Source organism: Leuciscus leuciscus (assembly GCF_965113295.1).
Source record: "Leuciscus leuciscus genome assembly, chromosome: 4".
Taxonomy (NCBI): Eukaryota; Metazoa; Chordata; class Actinopteri; order Cypriniformes; family Leuciscidae; genus Leuciscus; species Leuciscus leuciscus.
Genome location: NC_138728.1, coordinates 28,321,076 through 28,331,303, shown reverse-complemented (window position 1 = coordinate 28,331,303; position 10,228 = coordinate 28,321,076). Strand labels below are relative to the sequence as shown.

Here is a 10,228-nt window from a genome sequence, read left to right as displayed (position 1 = left end):
TATTATAAATAAGATGAATTGTGTGTGTGTGTGTGTGTGTGTGTGTGTGTGTGTGTGTGTGTGTGTGTGTGTGTGTGTGTGTGTGTGTGTGTGTGTGCCCTCTTTGATTTAGCTCTTTCTAGCCTTTTGGACTAGTTGCTTCAGGCAGACCATTTGTCCTTTCACATTGTTTATACACTCAAAAAAAATATCTCACTGGACAAACTCAATTTAATTGAGAGCAGGGTTTCTATCCAATAAATATGTGTAGCCCCAACTAATAAAACACAAATCCATGCAATAAAATATTTGCTTGTCTAACTCAAATTAAAACATTTAATTGGAAAATAAATTATTAGGTAGAAATCCTTATTTTGTACCCCATAGAGACAAGAGACAAATCTTGATTGAGATGTGTTTATTTAAAATTCGTAAAAACAGGTGTGCACTAGATATTTATCCATAAATAAATTGAAAATTATTTATCCAAACAAGTTAGTTGTGACAGTTAAAATAAACATTTTTAAACCCTTATTTTACCCAGTCTGGAAATTTGTTTTTGGAAATCCAAAGTCAAAATCTTGACTATTAATAAGAGTCAAAATAAACTTGACTGTAAAATAAACTAAAGAATAATTTACACATATGGCCTAATGTCTAACTAAAAAAGACTAGAACTACTAACTAGAAATACATGTATAGGTTTACTTATTTTTTTCCAGTTTGTGTGTGAGCAGAATGTAAACAACTCAATATCCTTATCAATCCTCAATTTGCACCTAAGTATGTGTCCCCTAAAAAGAGCACATCTCATGCAAACAGCTTAATTTTAAGCTACTGCATCTTTGCATTCAGCTTATGTCCATCCAAGTTCATTTAGATTTTCTGGACAAACTGTCCTTGAGGTTGTCAGGAAAACTTAGATCAAGTGCATACATGAGACAGAACAGCATGATGAACGCCAAGATCACGTAGTCAAGGTTGCTCAAATCCTTAATCCCCTAGATCACAACTCCTATATCTTCTGTTCCTGTAGAATCTCCTCTTCGGATTGTGTAAATACCCATGATTGTGTTTGCAATTTCATTTTATGGATCCTCAATGGCCTGGACAAAACACAAATCACTTTGGTTAAGCCCTACTTGAAACTTTAGGTGAACTTGACCCTTTTTGACCATGGTCATTGTTAGTTCATGTTAGCTCAGGTCCATTAAATAATATGAATTATTTAATTTTATTTAATTTTTTCCTTTCTGAATTTGCATGCCAGGCAATACCCCGGACATATGGGTATATAAGGCAAGACAGCTTGCACACACACACACCAGCTTTGTTCTTCAGAGTCTAAGCCAGTGTCTCTTACTCTAAAGGACAAGTGATTTCCAATCACCCGTACCAGCATTTGCTGCAGAATTTAAGCACAGTACAGCGGTCTCTCTCTTCAGCCTGCAGAGATATCAGAGCATCTCTGTTCTGAGAGGCTGGTTGGCACTGTTTTAGCAGCACAAGGGGGCTCTACACAAAATGCAGGTGGTTTCAATGCTGTGGCTGATCTGTGCATACCCAGATTAATCTCTACGGAATGTGATCATATTGAGTATATATATATATATATATAAAGCATCTCTAGTAAACATATATATTTGTTTTATACCTTACTAAACTTGCAAATTATGTATTAAATTAAAATAACTATTTTTAATATATCTTACTTGTTTGTTCTGTTCAGCTTCATCACTGGTCTGTTCAGCATCATCATTGGTCACACAGGTCTTTATGTGTGCTGTCAGAATGAGTAATGGACAACTGATTCCACATCTCTGGCATTTCTCTTTTGGCATGTCATTAAATGTTTCAGATTCGGGTGGCAGAGCAGTGGTGTCAAGTTCCATTTGAAGAGGAGCAATGTAAAGAACTCCTTTAAAACCCTGTGTTGCTGTCTTCAAATGCTTGGCATTGTACCCACTTTCATCAGGTGGAATAAGAGTGAGCTTCCAGGAGCCCCATCCTCCTTTAAATAAAAAAGGGGGGAAAAAAGACCATTGTACAAAAATACAGAAAAATACAATATGCTATTGGTATTTTTGAGATCAGGGTCAGTTTTTACGAAATGTTTTGTCCCTGGTGTTTACCTGAAGATTTAAAGATAGCCAACACCCCTTTATTTCCTGGAATTTGGGGTACAGCTCCGTCAGTCAGGCACATACCTAAAAATATAAAACCGCCAAACAGGGTAGCCATTAAGCCTTTATTGTCAGTATAGCACACTGAAATAAGTGTGCAAATAAATAATAATGTATTATAGCAGGGTTGAAATGAATATTAACTAAGATTAATTAATGCTGTAGAAGTATTGTTTATTCTTAGTTCATGTTAAAGCTGCAGTCCGTAGCTTTTCCTCTTTGTTGCCATTTCTGCAATCTGCAATTGCAGTTATTCACGGAATTATCAACTTTATCAACTTTACATGGGTTGTGCCCCGGCTCGGCACAGCGTGGATGAATCCAATGTTTTGAGGAGAATGTGCGGCTGTCAGTCACCGCGCCGGTGTGGAAACTGTCATTCGCAATCACAGATTATACTTTTTGGAAGTATGACCAACATAAGAATTTTCACCGGAAAATGTCATCTGAACATCCACTTTTGCTCTGACCAACTAAGGGGAAAAATGCATTTCAGTAAAGTGTTACAGCATTTACTGACCTCTCTGAGCAGTATTAAATTGTGTAAATACATCTAAAAGCAACTTCAAATGCTGCTTCTATGCTACCGATGCATTATTCACCAAATTCTTAAATTTATAAAATCGTTTTTTTAATCTTTTAGATGGCAATAAATATACAAATACTCTTCATCTCTGGCTTTATTGTTCAAAGTGTTATTTCATAGTCTACCCTTGAATCGATTCTGCTTTGTGCTTCACTACAATGTAGCTTATGCAATTCTCTCCGCGCTGTCCAGTGCGTCGTGTAGCTTTAGCACACAGATTTCAAGAGTTGGTCAGCTAAATAAAACAGCGGTGTGCAAAATACGTAGGCTAGGGGTAGTTGTGAGAGCAAATGTCACATAAATTAATATTTAATAAGATAAATTAGTATTTCACAGCACGCAAATTTATCTGTACGAGAAAGCTCTGTTCAGGTACGGTTTGTGTCGAGACATTTATTAGTCTGGCTGTTTGATGAGAAAGAGATTAAATGTAGTTGCAACTTGCAATGAACTCTGTAATAATCCGTACAACTGTATCAGATGTCTATTATTCTTTCTGTTGCGCGGAGCTGAGTAAGAACTGATGACAGCACGGCTTGATTATTGGTTGACCGATCAGTGAAAAGGAGCATTTTATTCCCGACCATGTAGAGATCTAATATTCAAGCTGTTTATCCATTTTGGTTTTATAGTTTTCCCATTTGGCGGATTAGAAGAAAGTGTGATGAAATTAAAAATATGAAAAAAGACACGAGATTTGTTTATGTATGGTCATGAGAAGGGTTGAATATGTGATAAATGAAAGGTTTCTTCGTTTTTCCGTTTAGAAGACAAAAAACTAGAAAATGTATTATGCGAAGGTACACGGACCACAGATGTACTAATGAATTAATCTTAATCTGTTGCACTTAGCAAAAGACAATTTTAAAAGATGCAAGAGAGACATCTGTGGCGAGGGGGGCGTGGTTTTGCGGAGTCTGTAGCGGGAGAGAGAGGACGGAGCAGAGCGGAACGTAAGTAGGTCAAGTGCAGATGATAAACACCTGTGTCTGATTTCAGTAATTGGCGTGGAGAGACCGGATATAAGCCGGAGCGCGGCAGAGAGAGAGAGAGAGAGACGGGCTGGGACCTTGTGTGCTGCTGTGAACTGAAAGAATCACCACGAGAATTCTGAGTTATTGTGTTTGTTGTTGCTGTGCATGTGCACGGTGAACGCGCTTTGTGCGCACATTTTGTTTGTCTCGAAGAGACGTAAATAAAACAAGAGTCCCAGCCCAAGCCGACCCCTGTCTTCTTCCTTCCTTACCCTGAGTGGACTGAACCTCATCACACTGGTGCCGAAACCCGGGAAGGAAGAAGATCGCCGCCGCCATGCAGGCCCCGCCCGCTACACCATTTGCGGATATCATCCAGTCGCTCGCCGGTCTTCACCAGGAGCAACACCAACATCTGCTGGCGATCAAGGAGGAGCAAGATCAACGCTTCGAGGCGCTCCTCCGGTCCCAGCAGGAAGACCGCGAGCTGTTCCGGAGCTGGGTAGACCGGGAGGTTCGGGCCATTCCCTCATCTAAGGACAGTACACCTCCTCTGCCGCTCAACAAAATGGGTCCCCAGGATGATCCGGAGGCGTTCTTGGATTTATTCGAGAAGTCGGCAGAGGATCGGGAAAGGCCCACCGAGGACTGGCCAATGCGGCTCATCCCCCTGCTGTCAGGAGAGTCGCAGGTAGCCGCCCACCAACTGCCAGTCCAAAACCTCCTGGTCTACCAGGACCTCAAGCGTGCCATCCTCCAGCGGGTCGGTCGGACACCGGAACAACATCGCCAGAGGTTCAGGACCCTGACCCTGGAAGAGTCCGGCCGACCCTTCATGATGGCACAGCAGCTCCGGGACTCCTGCCGCAAATGGTTGATGGCCGCCAGTAGCGACGTCGAGGATGTGATCGATCGTGTGGTACTGGAGCAGTTCGTGGCCAGGCTGCCAAGGAAGACTGCGCAGTGGGTCCAGTGCCACCGCCCGACGTCGCTGAACCAGGCCATCCAGCTGGCGGAGGACCAGATGGTGGCGTACCCAGGGGTCGGCGAACCCTTACCATCCGCATCTCTCTCTCTCTCTCTCTCTCCCCCTCCCCTCTCTCTCTCCAAACCTGTTCCCCTTCCTAGGTCCCGTGGAGGGCTCCCGCCAAAACCAGCGCCCCGGTGGAGAACGGGTTATCCGATGGAGCCAACAGCTGCACCCAGGGCTCCTCCCAGGGGAGGGAGTTCGACCACGGGATTCGTCACACCGCCAACTCCACCCCCGCTCTCTCCACGCCAATCACTTGACCCGCTTCCTGCCGCCAGGGCGGCGGTAAAGTCTGGGCCGGCCTGTTGGCGCTGTGGGGACCCAGGACATTTTATCGACCGTTGTCCGGTGATGGAGGTGGGGACATTGATCCGGGTCCCCGACGCGCCACAGGCTGCCCTCGATCAAGCTGGCCTATACCAAATACCAGTGAGTATCAAGGGGGGTACATATCAGGCTCTGGTGGATTCAGGATGTAACCAATCCTCCATCCATCAAAGCCTGATTCAACCTAGGGCATTGGATAATAGCCGCATGGTTAGGGTTCGGTGTGTGCACGGGGAAGTGGTGAATTATCCTATTTTGCCTGTGGATATTCAATTCAGGGGAGAAAAGCATAGAATAGAGGTGGCAGTTAATCCGCACCTCCGGCATCCGATAATTTTGGGAACTAATTGGCCCTCATTCAATAGATTATTGGGATATTTATGCTCGGATGCCTCTTGGGAGAAAAGAGAGAAGGGTGGAATAGCGGTTGCACAGTTGGGAGAAGCTGAGCCGGAACCTCTGGAGCCTGTTCTGGGGGAACCGAGTGCTCTGGAGCGAACCATCCTCCCTGAGCATGATGATTTTCCCCTGGAACAGTCCCGGGATGAAACGCTGAAAAATGCTTTTGATCAGGTTCGCTCTATCGACGGTCAGCTTCTTCGTCCTGATCAACCGCTCTCCTATCCTTATTTTTCAATTTTAAAAGATAGGTTGTATCGGGTGACCCAAGACGCCCAGACAAAGCAAGATACAACCCAGTTGCTGATACCTAGAAGCCGTCGGGAAATGCTTTTCCAGGCGGCTCATTGTAATCCAATGGCCGGGCACTTAGGACAAACGGCTACACTAAACCGTCTCATGGCCCGGTTCTTTTGGCCGGGCATTCACGAGAATGTGCGCAGGTGGTGCGCGTCTTGTCGTGAATGTCAGTTGGTGAATCCACCGGCCACCCCAAAAGCATCATTGTGCCCTCTACCATTAATGCAGGTCCCCTTCGAACGAATTGGTATGGACCTCATCGGGCCATTAGAACGGTCAGCGCGAGGACACCGCTTTGCATTAGTTCTGGTGGACTATGCAACGCGATATCCTGAAGCAGTGCCGCTCCGCACTATTTCTGCCAAAAGTGTGGCGAGCGCACTGTTTCAATTAATCTCCCGGGTGGGGATTCCGAAAGAAATCCTCACCGATCAGGGCACGGCGTTTATGTCACGTACTATTCGCGAGCTTTACGAGTTGTTGGGCATTAAATCGATTCGAACCAGTGTCTATCACCCACAAACAGACGGGCTGGTCGAACGGTTTAACCGCACATTAAAATCCATGATTCGTAAGTTCGTACATGAAGACGCCAAAAATTGGGATAAGTGGCTAGAACCCCTCTTGTTCGCTGTACGGGAGGTCCCGCAAGCCTCCACGGGGTTTTCCCCCTTCGAGCTTCTCTATGGACGTCAGCCCCGTGGGGTGTTAGATGTTCTTAGAGAAACTTGGGAGGACGGACCTTCTGATAGCAAAAATGAAATTCAATATGTCATGGACCTGAGAACAAAACTCCACACCTTGGGGCGGCTATCAATGGAGAATTTGTTACAGGCGCAAGACAAGCAGAGTCGGTTGAACAACAGGGGGTCTAGACTACGTCAATTTGCACCGGGAGATAAAGTGCTTGTATTACTCCCTACTTCTAGTTCAAAATTACTCGCGAAGTGGCAAGGACCCTTTGAGGTCACACGGCGAGTTGGGGATCTCAACTATGAGGTAGCTCGAACGGATAGGGGCGGAGCACATCAAATATATCACCTCAACCTGCTAAAAAAATGGTCTGAGGCAGAATCAGTGATGCTGGCGACGGTAGTGAGTGGGGAGGAGGATCTCGGTCCAGAAGTGAGTTCAAAGTCCCAATCTCTCGCTCTGGCCCCTGGAGGAGACCACCTCTCACCCTCGCAGCTCACTGATATAAAATCAATACAGGCAGATTTTGCTGATGTGTTTTCACCCCTACCTGGTCGAACGAACCTCATTCAGCACCATGTTGAGACTGAGCCGGGTGTGGTTGTTCGCAGCCGGCCGTATAGATTACCAGAACATAAGAAAAAAGTGGTTCAAAGTGAATTAGAAGCGATGCTAGAAATGGGAGTAATAGAAGAATCCAACAGTGACTGGGCGAGCCCGATAGTTTTAGTTCCTAAAACGGACGGCTCAGTACGGTTCTGTGTGGATTACAGAAAGGTGAATGCGGTGTCGAAATTCGACGCATATCCAATGCCTAGGGTTGACGAATTGCTTGATCGACTAGGTACTGCTCGATTTTATTTGACACTGGACTTAACTAAGGGTTATTGGCAGATCCCCTTGTCTCCCATGACCAAAGAAAAAACAGCTTTCACAACGCCGTTTGGATTACACCAATTTGTTACTCTTCCTTTCGGTTTGTTCGGGGCTCTGGCTACCTTTCAGCGTCTGATGGACAGAATTCTCCGGCCGCATGCTGCATATGCCGCTGCATACCTGGATGATATCATCATCTATAGTGGTGATTGGCAGCGACATATGCAGCATTTGCGAGCTGTCCTGAAGACGCTGAGAAGGGCTGGGCTCACGGCCAATCCGAAAAAGTGTGCAATTGGGCGAGTGGAAGTAAGATATCTGGGTTTCCACTTGGGTCATGGTCAGGTGCGTCCACAAATTGACAAGACGGCAGCAGTTGCGACTTGTCCAAGACCCAAGACCAAAAAAGAGGTTAGACAGTTCCTGGGGCTGGCAGGTTATTATAGAAGGTTTGTACCTAATTTTGTACCCGCTGACTGATTTAACTAAAAAGGAAGCACCAGATAGGGTCCAGTGGACGGAGCAGTGTCAGCAGGCTTTCACCCAGATAAAGGCTGCTCTGTGTGGTGGTCCGCTCCTAAATGCTCCTGACTTTTCTCTCCCCTTTATCCTACAGACAGACGCATCGGACAGGGGGTTGGGCGCTGTCCTGTCCCAGGAGGTGGAGGGTGAGGAGCGGCCGGTGCTGTACATCAGTCGTAAGCTCTCTAAGAGAGAGACGATGTACAGCACCATAGAGAAAGAATGTCTGGCAATCAGATGGGCTGTTCTCACCCTCCGCTATTACCTCCTGGGTCGGGAGTTCACCCTCTGTTCGGACCACGCTCCCCTGCAGTGGCTCCACCGCATGAAAGATACCAACGCGCGGATCACCCGTTGGTATCTAGATTTACAACCTTTTAAATTTCAGGTGATCCACAGGCCGGGTGTACAGATGGCTGTGGCTGACTTTCTCTCCAGGAGGAGGGGGGGGGAGGCTGCAGACCGGATAGCTCCCCGGCCTGAGTCGGGCGGTGGGGGTATGTGGCGAGGGGGGCGTGGTTTTGCGGAGTCTGTAGCGGGAGAGAGAGGACGGAGCGGAGCGGAACGTAAGTAGGTCAAGTGCAGATGATAAACACCTGTGTCTGATTTCAGTAATTGGCGTGGAGAGACCGGATATAAGCCGGAGCGCGGCAGAGAGAGAGAGAGAGAGACAGGCTGGGACCTTGTGTGCTGCTGTGAACTGAAAGAATCACCACGAGAATTCTGAGTTATTGTGTTTGTTGTTGCTGTGCATGTGCACGGTGAACGCGCTTTGTGCGCACCTTTTGTTTGTCTTGAAGAGACGTAAATAAAACAAGAGTCCCAGCCCAAGCCGACCCCTGTCTTCTTCCTTCCTTACCCTGAGTGGACTGAACCTCATCACAACATCGTTTATACTTACTTCTTCATAGGTTGCATTTTCATCCAAATGTATTGTTTTTCGGCCCAACCCAGCTTGCATGTGAATGATTAAAACTGAGTTGAAAAATAAACTGGTTGATAAGAAAGTTTTGACAGTTGAAATGAGTGAAAGTGATCAGTACGCAAAAAGTTTGACTACACAGTCTGCTTTAACTTTTGACCAGCAAAAAGAGTTATTATTGTTACAAATGGAACATGAGAAAATAAAGCAGAAATCGCAGCGTGATAGAATGGAATTAGAAAGAGCAAAGGTGGACTTGCAGTTTTTAAAACTGAAGCTCATTGAAGAAGGTAAAGTTGGTGACGCTGGTTCAACTGTTGGCGAGAGTGAGAAGTTTCCACTGAATCAAAGTTTAAAACTTGTTCCTAAATTTAATGAGGTTGATCCGGATGTTTTTTTTACTATGTTTGAACGTGTTGCTGTGTTACAAGGTTGGTCTAAAACAGATTGTGTTTTGTTACTACAGAGTGTATTAGTTGGTAAGGGGCAGTTGGCTTTTGCTGCTCTGAGTACAGAGGACTGTAGAGATTATGAAATCGTTAAATCCGCGGTCTTGAAAGCATATGAGTGTGTACCAGAAACATATCGACAACGCTTTCGGTTGTGTAAAAAAGAGCAGGGACAGACTCATTTGGAGTTTGTGCAAGATTTAAGACGATATGTTACTCGTTGGTGTGCGTCGCTTAAGGCCAAAACATTTGAGGAACTGCTTGAATTGATTATAATTGAACAGTTTAAACTTTCCGTTTCTGATCCAATTGCGATGTATATCAGTGAGCACAAAGTGGAGTCTCCTGAGACGGCAGCGTTGTTGGCTGATGACTTCATGCTCACTCATAAAAACACTGCTGCTGATTGGAGAACACGTGAAGTTGCCGCGAATCGCGTTTCATATGCTGTTTCTCAGGGTGGTTACTTTTCTTCAGGGAAGTCTGATTCGTCTAAAATCTGTAACTACTGTCGGGGAAAAGGCCATTGGAAGGGCGACTGTCCTATACTTAAAGAGAAAAATAAACAGATTGATGTAAATAAGTTTAAGCCTGCTGCAATTGCAAATTCTGTTCATTCAAGTGATGCTGAGTCTGAGAATAAACTGTCAAATGATTATTTGTCCACTTATGCTCCTTTTATTACAGAAGGTCGAGTGTCATTGTCAGATGGAGTTGAAGTTCCTGTCAGAATTCTGCGTGACACAGGAGCTATGGATTCTTTTATTTTAGAGTCCATTTTGCCGTTTTCAGTGCAATCTGAAACTGGTAATAGTGTCTTAGTTCGAGGTATGGGCTTAAATACATGAACAGTTCCTCTTCATAAGGTTAAGCTTCACTCTGATTTAGTGACTGGTGAAGTAGTAGTGGGTTTGCGTCCTGCTTTACCAATTGAGGGTGTACACCTTATCTTGGGCAACAAATTAGCAGGAGACAGGGTGTGGCCAAA

The 10,228-nt window shown here is 45.2% G+C and overlaps 1 long non-coding RNA gene across 1 annotated transcript; it reads right to left on the bottom strand.

Annotated features, from left to right (window-relative positions):
- Positions 1-515: 515 nt before the first annotated feature.
- LOC309496030 lies at positions 516-2,244 on the bottom strand. Its single transcript, XR_014204947.1, has 3 exons — positions 2,112-2,244; positions 1,692-1,990; positions 516-1,085 (listed from the first exon to the last, which is right to left on the bottom strand). It is a non-coding gene; the product is annotated as an uncharacterized lncRNA (long non-coding RNA).
- Between the last annotated feature and the right edge of the window lie 7,984 nt (positions 2,245-10,228).